The 12,950-nt window shown below is 38.0% G+C and overlaps 1 long non-coding RNA gene across 3 annotated transcripts in view; it reads left to right on the top strand.

Moving 5' to 3' along the window:
* Positions 1-12,692, top strand: part of LOC130282657 (uncharacterized) — a 33,266-nt gene extending 20,574 nt beyond the window's left edge. For 2 of the 3 annotated variants that reach the window (XR_008846481.1, XR_008846482.1), the window contains exons 2-4: positions 6,814-7,007; positions 9,660-9,775; positions 12,622-12,692. This is a non-coding gene — a long non-coding RNA (uncharacterized LOC130282657). Of the gene's footprint in view, positions 1-5,579; positions 5,721-6,813; positions 7,008-9,659; positions 9,776-12,621 lie in introns of all 3 variants that reach the window. The other variant, XR_008846480.1, reaches the window with a different exon arrangement.
* The last annotated feature ends 258 nt before the right edge of the window (positions 12,693-12,950 follow it).

The following is a 12,950-nucleotide window of genomic DNA, read 5'->3' as shown; positions in this document are numbered from 1 at the left end:
GCCTACTATATATGCATTGCCCAAGATCCACAAATCGCTGGAGTGCCCACCTGGTAGGCCCATAGTATCTGGGCGGAACGGTATCTTGAGTAACGCGTCTATTTTCCTGGATAGAATTTTGAGGCCTTTTGTCTTTGAGTCTAGATCTTATATTAGGGACACTAGCGATTTCCTGTTGAAAATTCGTGATGTCAGGATTCCAGAGGATGTGTTTCTGGTGTCCTTTGACATCACAAGTTTATACACTTCTATCAGTCATGATAAGGGCATGGCAGCAATACAGAGGGTCTTGGCAAAATCAGTACTTTCCCTGGCAGCTCAAGACTTTGTGTTGTAGCTGCTGTTCCTCATTCTTACCAATAATTATTTTCTTTTTGATGGCCAGTTCTTTTTGCAGCGTGTGGGTACCGCCATGGGCACTAATGTGGTGCCCATGTATGCGAACCTATACGTTGCGAACATGGAGGAGGATGTCGTCTATTCATGCCACCACTTCAAACATTGTCTGGGGTGGTGGCGTTTTATCGACGACATCTTCCTCCTGTGGTCTGGCTCAGAGTCTGAACTTTTTGATTTTTTCCAATTTTTCAATAATATTGATACTAACATCAAATTTACTATGACTCATTCCAGGGAAAGCATTAGCTTTCTTGATGTGATGGTTCATAGAGATGGTAACAAGTTGGGGACATGTTTATACACTAAACCAACTGACAAAAATACACTCTTACATTTTCGCAGCAGTCATCCTAGAAGTATGATAGAATCCCTACCATACAGTCAGATGCTGAGGGCAAGGAGGATTGTTGATAATGATACGGCACTGCGAACCACTTTGGATAATATGACTAATAACTTCCGAGAGCGGGGGTATCCTACATCAGTCATTTCTAAGCACAGAGAGAGGGTTGAGACCCTTGATAGGGAGACTACACTCAGACCCAAACCGAGAATTATAGAAAAGAGGATTCCATTTACATCTAATTATAATGTACGCAGTGGAGCTATTTCACGAATAATCAACAGACATTGGTATATTTTACAAAATAGTTTTGCCAACATTCAGGAGTTCAAGTCTAACCCATTGATGTCTTATAGGAGGTCAACTAGCCTAAAGGACAAATTGATAAACACAACGGTATTGAAAAAGAAGGTGGGGGGACAAACATTCCTCACCAGTAGGAGGTTGGGCTCATACCCCTGTCTTTCATGCATAAATTGTACACAAATGATGAAGGGCTCTAATTTCAAACATCCCCAAACAAATTATATTTATGCACTTAGACACTTCTTGACCTGTGATTCTACATGGGTCATTTATGTACTAATGTGTCCATGTCAACTTTTGTATGTCGGACAAAGCACTTGGAGCCTCAAAACGAGGATTAACAATCATAGGTACTGCATTAGACGTAAGAAAATGGACCTACCGGTATCTAAACACTTTAGTGAGATGCAACATGATAAGAAAGATCTTCGCTTTATGGCCATTGATCATGTCCCCATCCCTAGTCGGGGCGGTGACAGACTGGCTTTACTTTGAAAGAAGGAACTTTGGTGGATACACAGGTTAAATTCTTTACGTCCACATGGAATGAATGCTGAGTTTAACACTATCTAGGAACTTTTTGCATGTCTTGAGAGCCCAGGATCATATTTACCTCTATTCTAGGCATATTATGTGACTATTGCTATGCCTTTATTAACATTTGTTTTATTTGTTTATGCTTTTAGATTGTTACAACATTTGAACAAGACGCAGGAAGAACATCACACGCTCTGAATATTTGCATTTGTTTATTCTGTTTTATTTACTTTAATATAAATAATACACTAACAATGATGGTTGTGGCACTATATTTAGGCCTTAAAGTGGATTAATTATCTCTTCTTCAGAAGTACACATCCACGGGTGGTCATGGTTGCAGGTCAGACTTGTGGTTGGTGCAGGTGTCTGGGTCAAACATAATTGTTTGGTTACATTTATTTTTTATATTTTTTTATTTTATTTATTTTATTTTGGTGGTCTACCCTAGAACAGGTTGGCATGCATGAGGGATGGTGTGTTATATGTGTCCTAGCAGGTGCTGCTGGAATAGCGGGCACACTCCCGTTTTGGCTGTAGGTGGAGTTGCTCTGGGGGTAGGGGACCTTTGTTCCCTCTGCACCAGAAAGACTTCTGGTGGTGTTGGTGGGGCTTCTTATGAGGTAGCTCAACCAGTACCCTACAAACCAGGGAGTTAAGTGACACACACACCAGTCCCTTTGCCTTCAGCTGGAGGTCATGTGATCACAACACGTACCTTATCTTACTATTTTGTATTTCTTTATTTGTTTTACTTTTGTTGAATTATTGATTTGTTGATGGTGTTCATATTTATTTGTTTATTTTATTTCTTCATACATACTTTTTATTTGTATTTATTTTATTTATTATTTTTTTATTATTATTTTTTTTCAGTAGTTTTGACCCAGAGGATCCCTGACCATCCCTTGGTGTCCTCTTCCTTTATGACCCTTTATGTGGATGGTGTACATTCTGAATTTATATTAATTGAATTTTTATAGAATTACTCTTTACACAAAATAACACTATAATGTATTTTTATAGATTTTTTATGTATTTAATTTTGAGTATCTTGCACAGGTGTCCTGTAATGCACTATTTAGTATTAGTTATCTTTAAGTATTAACTTTCATTTCTTGTTAATATCACGCACCAGTGATGCCTCAGTACATGTAATGCCACATCCACCACATGTTACTTTATTTACCTATTATAAATTTCCCGTTCCGGACATCTGTGACAGCTTGTCAGCGTCGGAGGTATCCGAGGTAACGGGTCAGCTGACATACAAGTCATGTGCTTCGGCACATGACTCGTTTGTTTTGTTTTCTGACGCATGCGTCCGGCGAGTTAGTACGGGCCGGCCGCGTCAGGAGGTTGGCGCATGCGCACAGCTGAACACCACAAGCCGTCAGTGCCATTAGACATACAGAGCGGGTGAGTTCTTCCATGCGACTATGATGTTTACTACAGATGTTTTGCATATTATTAATTATGTCATTAACTACGAGTCTAGAGTTTCAAGCATTTTTATCTATGTATATGTTTTTAATCATCCAACACTTTATGTACTATAATAGTACTCTTTGTGATACTTTGAATGAGCACTTTATTAATGCATTGTACTGTATTGATTATGGATTATACACTTTGGATTGTTTTAATTATTTGTTGATTGTATACACTTGATTGGGTATAAAAACCCCTTACCTAGCAGTTGTCACTAAGCTTGAGAAAGGCTCTATTGTTGAGCTGAAACGTTGCTGTATTTTTGAGATGTGGTGAATAAATACACAAATCTTTTTTTACCGGAATTGGAGTGCTGCACCATTGCTTTGTTTTCCTCTCTATACTATATCTATCTCCACTATACTATATCTATCTCCTCTCTATACTATATCTATCTCCCCTCTATACTATATCTATCTCCTCTCTATACTATATATATATCTCCTCTCTATACTATATCTATCTCCTCTCTATACTATATCTATTTCCTCTCTAGACTATATCTATCTTCTCTTTACTATATATATGTATATGTCCCCTATATACTATATCTATCTCCTTTATACTATATCTATCTCCTCTATACTATAGCTATCTCCTCTATTCTATATCTATCTCCTCTATACAATATCTATCCCCTCTCTATACTATATCTATATCCTCAATACTACATCTATCTCCCCTCTATTCTATATCTATCTCCTCTCTATACTATATCTATCTCCTCTTTATACTATATCTATCTCCTCTCTATGCTATATCTCTTCTATACTATATCTATCTCCTCTATACTATATCTATCTCCTCTATATTATATCTATCTCCTCTCTATACTGTATCTAGCTCCTCTATTCTATGTCTATCTTCTCTATACTATATCTATCTCCTCTATACTATATTTATCCCCCCTCTATACTATATCTATCTCCTCTATACTGTATCTATCTCCACTATTCTATATCTATCTCCTCTCTATGCTATATCTATATCATATCTATACTATATCTATCTCTTCTCTAAACTAAATTTATCTCCTCTGTATACTTTATCTATCTCCTTTCTTTACTATATCTATCTCCTCTTTATGCTATATCTGTCTCCTCTCTAGAATATATATATATATATATATCCTACCTATACTATATCTCCTCTATACTATATCTATCTCTTCTATACTATATCTATCTCCTCTGTACTATATTTATCTCCCCTCTATACTATCTTCTGTCTAAGCGTACTGTAGCAAATTTTTCTGTCATCATAAGTTCTTACCACGTACGTACATCTAAGTGGTATACTATTTTGTTCCTGTTAAAGTCACAAGGGCCTAGATACTGGAAAAGGCCAGGCAAAAGTACTTACCGGCTGGTGTTGTAAACAAATACCTTTTTAAGCATACTGTAGTGCATTTTTCTGCCCTCATAAGTGCATACCACATACATACATCTAAGTGGTGTTCTTTTGTTTTTCCTGTTAAAATCTCAACGGCCTAGAAACTGTGATAGGCCAGGCAAATGTACTTACCGGCTGGTGTTGTTCACAAATACTTTTTTAAGCATACTTTAGCACATTGTTCTGCCCTCATAAGTGCATACCACATACGTACACCTAAGTGGTGTACTATTTTGTACCTGTTAAGCTCTCAAGGGCCTAGATACTGTGAAAGGCTAGGCAAAAGTACTCAATGGCTCTTTTTGTACTTAAATACATTTTTCAGCATACTGTAGCGCCTTTTTCTGCCCTCATAAGTGCATACCACATACGTACATCTAAGTGGAGTACTATTTTGTACCTGTGAAACTCTCAAGGGCCTACATACTGTAAAAAGCCAGGCAAAAGCACTCACCAGATGGTGTTGTACTCAAATACTTTTTTAAGCGTACTGTAGCGCATTTCCCCCCCTCATAAGTGCATACCACATACGTACATCTAATTGGTGTACTATTGTGTACTATTCTGTTCCTGTTAAAGTCTTTAGGGCCTATATACTGTAAAAATGCCAGGAAAAAGTACACACCGGCTGGTGTTGTACACAAATACTGTTTTAAATGGAGTAGTGGAGCGTATTGTACTCCCCTAATATAAGCACTAAGTATGTCAGGCAGAGACGTGCCAGGACATGCATAGAGGAGTGGCAGAGGCTTAAATTAATCAGGCAGAGGTCGCAGCAGACTAGGGGCGAGTGGCAGCAGGAGTCGCAGCGAGAGGCCTGAGCTCCTGGTATCAGCAAGTGGTCGTGTATTGACCAGCAACCCATCTGCCGTCATTAATTAGTAAACTCGGTCATCCACTTCATCACAAGTGTCATCTATTACCCCCAGTCAACAATCAGTGGCTTTTATAGCAATCACTTGTTTTAATTATATTAAATATTATTAAAAAATTGACATGTCACATGCAGATTATATGGCGTCACAATTGAAGAGATTAAAGAGATTTTTCAATAAAATTTTTATTTTATTTAATTTTAATGTATTAAAAAATTTTTAAATCCTTTTTTGAGGACCCAACAACAGTCTGTCTGGTGCCAACAGCCGCGGTTATTCCAGCTCCAAGTAGAAGTAGAAGAAAAATACAAAGCTGGATAAAATTATTTTGAAACCAACTAGTGGCAAAACATTCATCTCAGAGTTCCCTCACTCAGGTTTGTGGAACGGACTGTTGCAGAAATTTCTACAACTTAAACTGCCCCCCTTATAAATCCACCCTTGATTACCTTGTCAAATATAATACTACCTCGCACTTTTAGTGCAGATTTTAGTGTTTTTTTGAAGTTTGTATTTTTTTGCACTTGCATGTTCTGTTCAGGGCTGTAGCTTCAATGAGGCGAGTGAGGCCATCGCCTTAGGTGCGCTGTTGAAAGGGGGCGCAAGGGGGGTCCAGCACACATTACACTGAGGCATCGATTTCCAACCAGAGTGCCAGGACACTCTGGTGGGAAATATGGCACTACATTTTTTTTTATTTTTCTGCCCAGGCCTGCGCACCTGTGAGTCACAAGCACAGGCACACCCTTCTTTCACTCCTCTAAACCTCTCTGTCACCCCTAGTAACCTCTCTGTGAGCCCTGGACACTCCTCTGTTATCCCGTACGTACAGTCCTCTGTCACCCCATCTACACCTCTCTGTCACCCCATCTACACCCCTCTACACCCCTCTGTCACTGTGTGGGGTAATGCAGGAGGCATTGTGTGTGCTTGTGTGTGTGGGGGAAGCTGGAGGCATTTGAGTGAGGGATGATGATCCTTTGCTCTGCCGCCATCTGTATTTTGCGGCCTCCCATTCAGCATTGGAAACCCTGGCTGTTGTTGTGAATAGGATCGGCGGCGGCTGCATAGTGTCTGGGCTCCACAGCCCACCGCGGCATATTGTGCTCATTGTGAAACAATAGAGGCTCTCCTTTCCCCATGAGATGCAAATCAAATACACCACGCATTGTTCTATATTGTTTTTAATTACTAGCATTTTTGTATGTTATTATGCTCACATGGTTAGGATGTCTATGTGATGGCTGTAGTTGTATTTTACTATATTTATATATTTTAATTCCGTCATCCCCCGCGATTTTCGAGGTCTTTTTTTGGTATAAATATGACGTTGTATACATCTGGACTATCATTGGACTTGACGAAGAGGGGGTCCCACCCCTCGAAACGCGTTGTCCGAATAAAGAATCTTATTTCATCTTATTTTGCACCAATTCCTTCTGAGGATCTTACGAGTTTCGATTGATTTAGATTCCGGGTTGAGCGCTTATATCGGAGAAATTCTTACCAGCCTGCCGTTGCTGCAAGCACACCTCTGCTATACTACGAACCGACCGAAGTCAATCCTCGGACGGGACAAGCTCTAGGCTGCATCCCAGCTACTTACCCTATCTATTGGGTTACATGCTATTTTAGATGTTGTGCTCTAAGCATAACATCATCAGGTGAGCAAAAACCTGTTACCTGACCTTGTCATGATATTGTTGGATTTACGGCACTTAGGTGCGCACCTCTGTATGTTTTTTTTCTTCTTTTTTCAAGTCTATACTATATCCATCTCCTCTATACTATATCCATCTCCTCTATACTATATATATCTTCTCTATACTATATCCATTTCCTCTATACTATATCCATCTCCACTATACTATATCCATCTCCTCTATACTATATCTATTTCCACTATACTATATCCATCTCCTCTATACTATATCCATCTCCTCTATACTATATCCATCTCCTCTATACTATATCCATCTCCACTATACTATATCCATCTCCTCTATACTATATCCATCTCCTCTATACTATATCCATCTCCTTTCTATACTCTATCCATCTCCTCTATATACTATATCCATCTCCTCTATATACTATATCCATCTCCTCTCTATACTCTATCCATCTCCTCTCTATACTCTATCCATCTCCTCTCTATACTCTATCCATCTCCTCTCTATACTCTATCCATCTCCTCTCTATACTCTATCCATCTCCTCTATACTCTATCCATCTCCTCTATACTCTATCCATCTCCTCTATACTATATCCATCTCCTCTATACTATATCTATCTCCTCTATTCTATATCTATCTCCTTTCTATACTCTATCCATCTCCTCTATATACTATATCCATCTCCTCTATATACTATATCCATCTCCTCTATATACTATATCCATCTCCTCTCTATACTATATCCATCTCCTCTATACTCTATCCATCTCCTCTATACTCTATCCATCTCCTCTCTATACTCTATCCATCTCCTCTCTATACTATATCCATCTCCTCTCTATACTATATCCATCTCCTCTCTATACTATATCCATCTCCTCTACACTCTATCCATCTCCTCTCTATACTCTATCCATCTCCTCTCTATACTCTATCCATCTCCTCTATACTATATCCATCTCCTCTCTATACTATATCCATCTCCTCTCTATACTATATCCATCTCCTCTATACTCTATCCATCTCCTCTATACTCTATCCATCTCCTCTATACTCTATCCATCTCCTCTATACTCTATCCATCTCCTCTATACTCTATCCATCTCCTCTCTATACTCTATCCATCTCATCTCTATACTCTATCCATCTCCTCTCTATACTCTATCCATCTCCTCTATTCTATATCTATCTCCTCTCTATACTATATATATCTCCCCTCTATACTCTATCCATCTCCTCTATACTATATCTATCTCCTCTCTATACTATATATATCTCCCCTCTATACTCTATCCATCTCCTCTATTCTATATCTATCTCCTCTCTATACTATATCCATCTCCTCTCTATACTATATCTATCTCCTCTATACTATATCCATCTCCTCTCTATACTCTATCCATCTCCTCTATACTCTATCCATCTCCTCTATACTCTATCCATCTCCTCTATTCTATATCTATCTCCTCTCTATACTATATCCATCTCCTCTCTATACTATATCTATCTCCTCTATACTATATCCATCTCCTCTCTATACTCTATCCATCTCCTCTATACTCTATCCATCTCCTCTATACTCTATCCATCTCCTCTATACTCTATCCATCTCCTCTATACTCTATCCATCTCCTCTATACTCTATCCATCTCCTCTATACTACATCCATCTTCTCTATACTCTATCCATCTCCTCTATACTCTATCCATCTCCTCTATACTCTATCCATCTCCTCTCTATACTCTATCCATCTCCTCTCTATACTCTATCCATCTCCTCTATACTCTATCCATCTCCTCTATACTCTATCCATCTCCTCTATTCTATATCTATCTCCTCTCTATACTATATCCATCTCCTCTCTATACTATATCTATCTCCTCTATACTATATCCATCTCCTCTCTATACTCTATCCATCTCCTCTATACTCTATCCATCTCCTCTATACTCTATCCATCTCCTCTATACTCTATCCATCTCCTCTATACTCTATCCATCTCCTCTATACTCTATCCATCTCCTCTCTATACTATATCCATCTCCTCTTTACTCTATCCATCTCCTCTATACTCTATCCATCTCCTCTATACTCTATCCATCTCCTCTATACTATATCCATCTCCTCTATACTATATCCATCTCCTCTCTATACTATATCTATCTCCCCTCTATACTATATCTATCTTCTCTCTATACTATATCTATCTCCTCTCTATACTCTATCCATCTCCTCTATTCTATATCCATCTCTTCTCTATACTATATCCATCTCCTCTCTATACTATATCCATCTCCTCTCTATACTATATCTTTCTCCACTCTATACAATATACATCCCCTCTATGCTATCTCCTCTCTGTACTATATATATCTACCCCATATATTATAGCTATCTTCTCTATACAATATCTATCTCCCCTCTAGTATCTCTCTAACCTCACTCATAATATGTTTTTCCTTAGAGTAAAAGAAGATAGAAAATCTTAAGCCTAAAAACATTATTAAGGTTTATTAATATTTACATAGAATTCAGGATGTGAAAAGTTGGCAAATGTTCAATGTGTTCGTAATTACAACATGAAAGTTGCCGGTATCTAGGACAATTTCCAATGTGCGCAGAACCATTCTGTATGTTTAGTGTTTTAGGGCTATAAAGAAGAACACCGACTGCTGCCGTTCATGCCTTGAGCTCAACAATCTGCACAATGAAGATCATCATATTCTTTGTACTGGCTGGATTCAGCCTCGCTCAGGGTATGTATATACAATATGATACATTGTAAGATACCGGGGAGACATATACATTGTAATATACCGGGGAGACATATACATTGTAATATACTGGGAGACATATACATTGTAATATACTGGGGAGACATATACATGGTAATATACTGGGGAGACATATACATTGTAATATACCGGGGAGACATATACATTGTAATATACCGGGGAGACATATACATGGTAATATACCGGGGAGACATATACATGGTAATATACCGGGGAGACATATACATGGTAATATACCGGGGAGACATATACATGGTAATATACCGGGGAGACATATACATGGTAATATACCGGGGAGACATATACATTGTAATATACCGGGGAGACATATACATTGTAATATACCGGGGAGACATATACATTGTAATATACCGGGGAGACATATACATTGTAATATACTGGGGAGACATATACATTGTAATATACTGGGGAGACATATACAGTGTAATATACTGGGGAGACATATACATTGTAATATACTGGGGAGACATATACATTGTAATATACTGGGGAGACATATACATTGTAATATACTGGGGAGACATAAACATTGTAATATACTGGGGAGACATATACATTGTAATATACCGGGGAGACATATACATTGTAATATACCGGGGAGACATATACATTGTAGTATACGGGAGACATATACATTGTAATATACTGGGGAGACATATACATTGTAATATACTGGGGAGACATATACATTGTAATATACTGGGGAGACATATACATTGTAATATACCGGGGAGACATATACATTGTAATATACCGGGGAGACATATACATTGTAATATACCGGGGAGACATATACATTGTAATATACCGGGGAGACATATACATTGTAATATACCGGGGAGACATATACATTGTAATATACCGGGGAGACATATACATTGTAATATACCGGGGAGACATATACATTGTAATATACCGGGGAGACATATACATTGTAATATACCGGGGGGACATATACATTGTAATATACCGGGGAGACATATACATTGTAAGATACCGGGGAGACATATACATTGTAAGATACCGGGGAGACATATACATTGTAAGATACCGGGGAGACATATACATTGTAAGATACCGGGGAGACATATACATTGTAAGATACCGGGGAGACATATACATTGTAAGATACCGGGGAGACATATACATTGTAAGATACCGGGGAGACATATACATTGTAAGATACCGGGGAGACATATACATTGTAAGATACCGGGGAGACATATACATTGTAAGATACCGGGGAGACATGTACATTGTAAGATACCGGGGAGACATGTACATTGTAATATACCGGGGAGACATGTACATTGTAATATACCGGGGAGACATGTACATTGTAATATACCGGGGAGACATGTACAATGTAATATACCGGGGAGACATATACATTGTAATATACCGAGGAGACATATACATTGTAATATACCGGGGAGACATATACATTGTAATATACCGGGGAGACATATACATTGTAATATACTGGGGAGACATATACATTGTAATATACTGGGGAGACATATACATTGTAATATACCGGGGGAGACATATACACTGTAATATACTGGGGGGGACATATACACTGTAACATACCGGGGAGACATATACACTGTAACATACCGGGGAGACATATACATTGTAACATACCGGGGAGACATATACATTGTAATATACCGGGGAGACATATACATTGTAATATACCGGGAGACATATACATTGTAATATACCGGGGAGACATATACAATGTAATATACCGGGGAGACATATACATTGTAATATACCGGGGAGACATATACATTGTAATATACCGGGGAGACATATACATTGTAATATACTGGGGAGACATATACATTGTAATATACCGGGGAGACATATACATTGTAATATACCGGGGAGACATATACATTGTAATATACTGGGGAGACATATACATTGTAATATACCGGAGAGACATATACATTGTAATATACAGGGGAGACATATACATTGTAATATACCGGGGAGACATATACATTGTAATATACCGGGGAGACATATACATTGTAATATACTGGGGAGACATATACATTGTAATATACAGGGGAGACATATACAATGTAATATACCGGGGAGATATATACATTGTAATATACCGGGGAGACATATATATTGTAATATACCGGGGAGACATATACATTGTAATATACCGGGGAGACATATACAATGTAATATACTGGAGAGACATATACATTGTAATATACTGGGGAGACATATACATTGTAATATACTGGGGAGACATATACATTGTAATATACTGGGGAGACATATATATTGTAATATACCGGGGAGACATATACATTGTAATATACCGGGGAGACATATACATTGTAATATACCGGGGAGACATATACATTGTAATATACCGGGGAGACATATACATTGTAATATACTGGGGAGACATATACATTGTAATATACTGGGGAGACATATACATTGTAATATACCGGGGAGACATATACATTGTAATATACCGGGGAGACATATACATTGTAATATACTGGGGAGACATGTAGATGTAACATATATGAACATAGGGGGAGATTTACCAGAACCCGTCCAATGGAAAAGTTGCTGAGTTTCACATAACAACCAATCAGATTGCTTTTTTAATTTTCAAAAAGTCCTGTAAAAAATGAAAGCAGCGATCTGATTGGTTGTTATGTGAAACTCAGCAACTTTTCCTCTGGACGGGTTCTGATAAATCTCCCCATAGAGCTGAATTGTTGCTTTTGTTCTTTTCTATGTAGAAGAAGATCTCAATTGTCCAGAAGAAATAATTCCTAAGGAAAATGAAGAATGCATGACCGAAACTTTAGAGGTAAGATCCTTGATATACAATGTGTCAGTGATTTCTGTCGGACATTTCTCTCCAGTAATAAATAGGAATGTGTTTGTAGTGAAGCAGAATGAAGATCTGTGACATAGCAGATCCGTACTGATCACTATAGTAATGCTGAGGATTATTACATTATCTCGGGGGCCACAATGTAAAGTTCCTGTATAATGTTATATGTTACACATGAATATTTCCATCAGATCTGTCATATATTTATGGACATTATTATCTCTACATTGT

Source organism: Hyla sarda, chromosome 7 (genome assembly GCF_029499605.1).
Source record: "Hyla sarda isolate aHylSar1 chromosome 7, aHylSar1.hap1, whole genome shotgun sequence".
Classification (NCBI taxonomy): domain Eukaryota; kingdom Metazoa; phylum Chordata; class Amphibia; order Anura; family Hylidae; genus Hyla; species Hyla sarda.
Note: the sequence above shows the minus strand (reverse complement) of the source record. Positions and strands in the feature narration are given on the sequence as shown.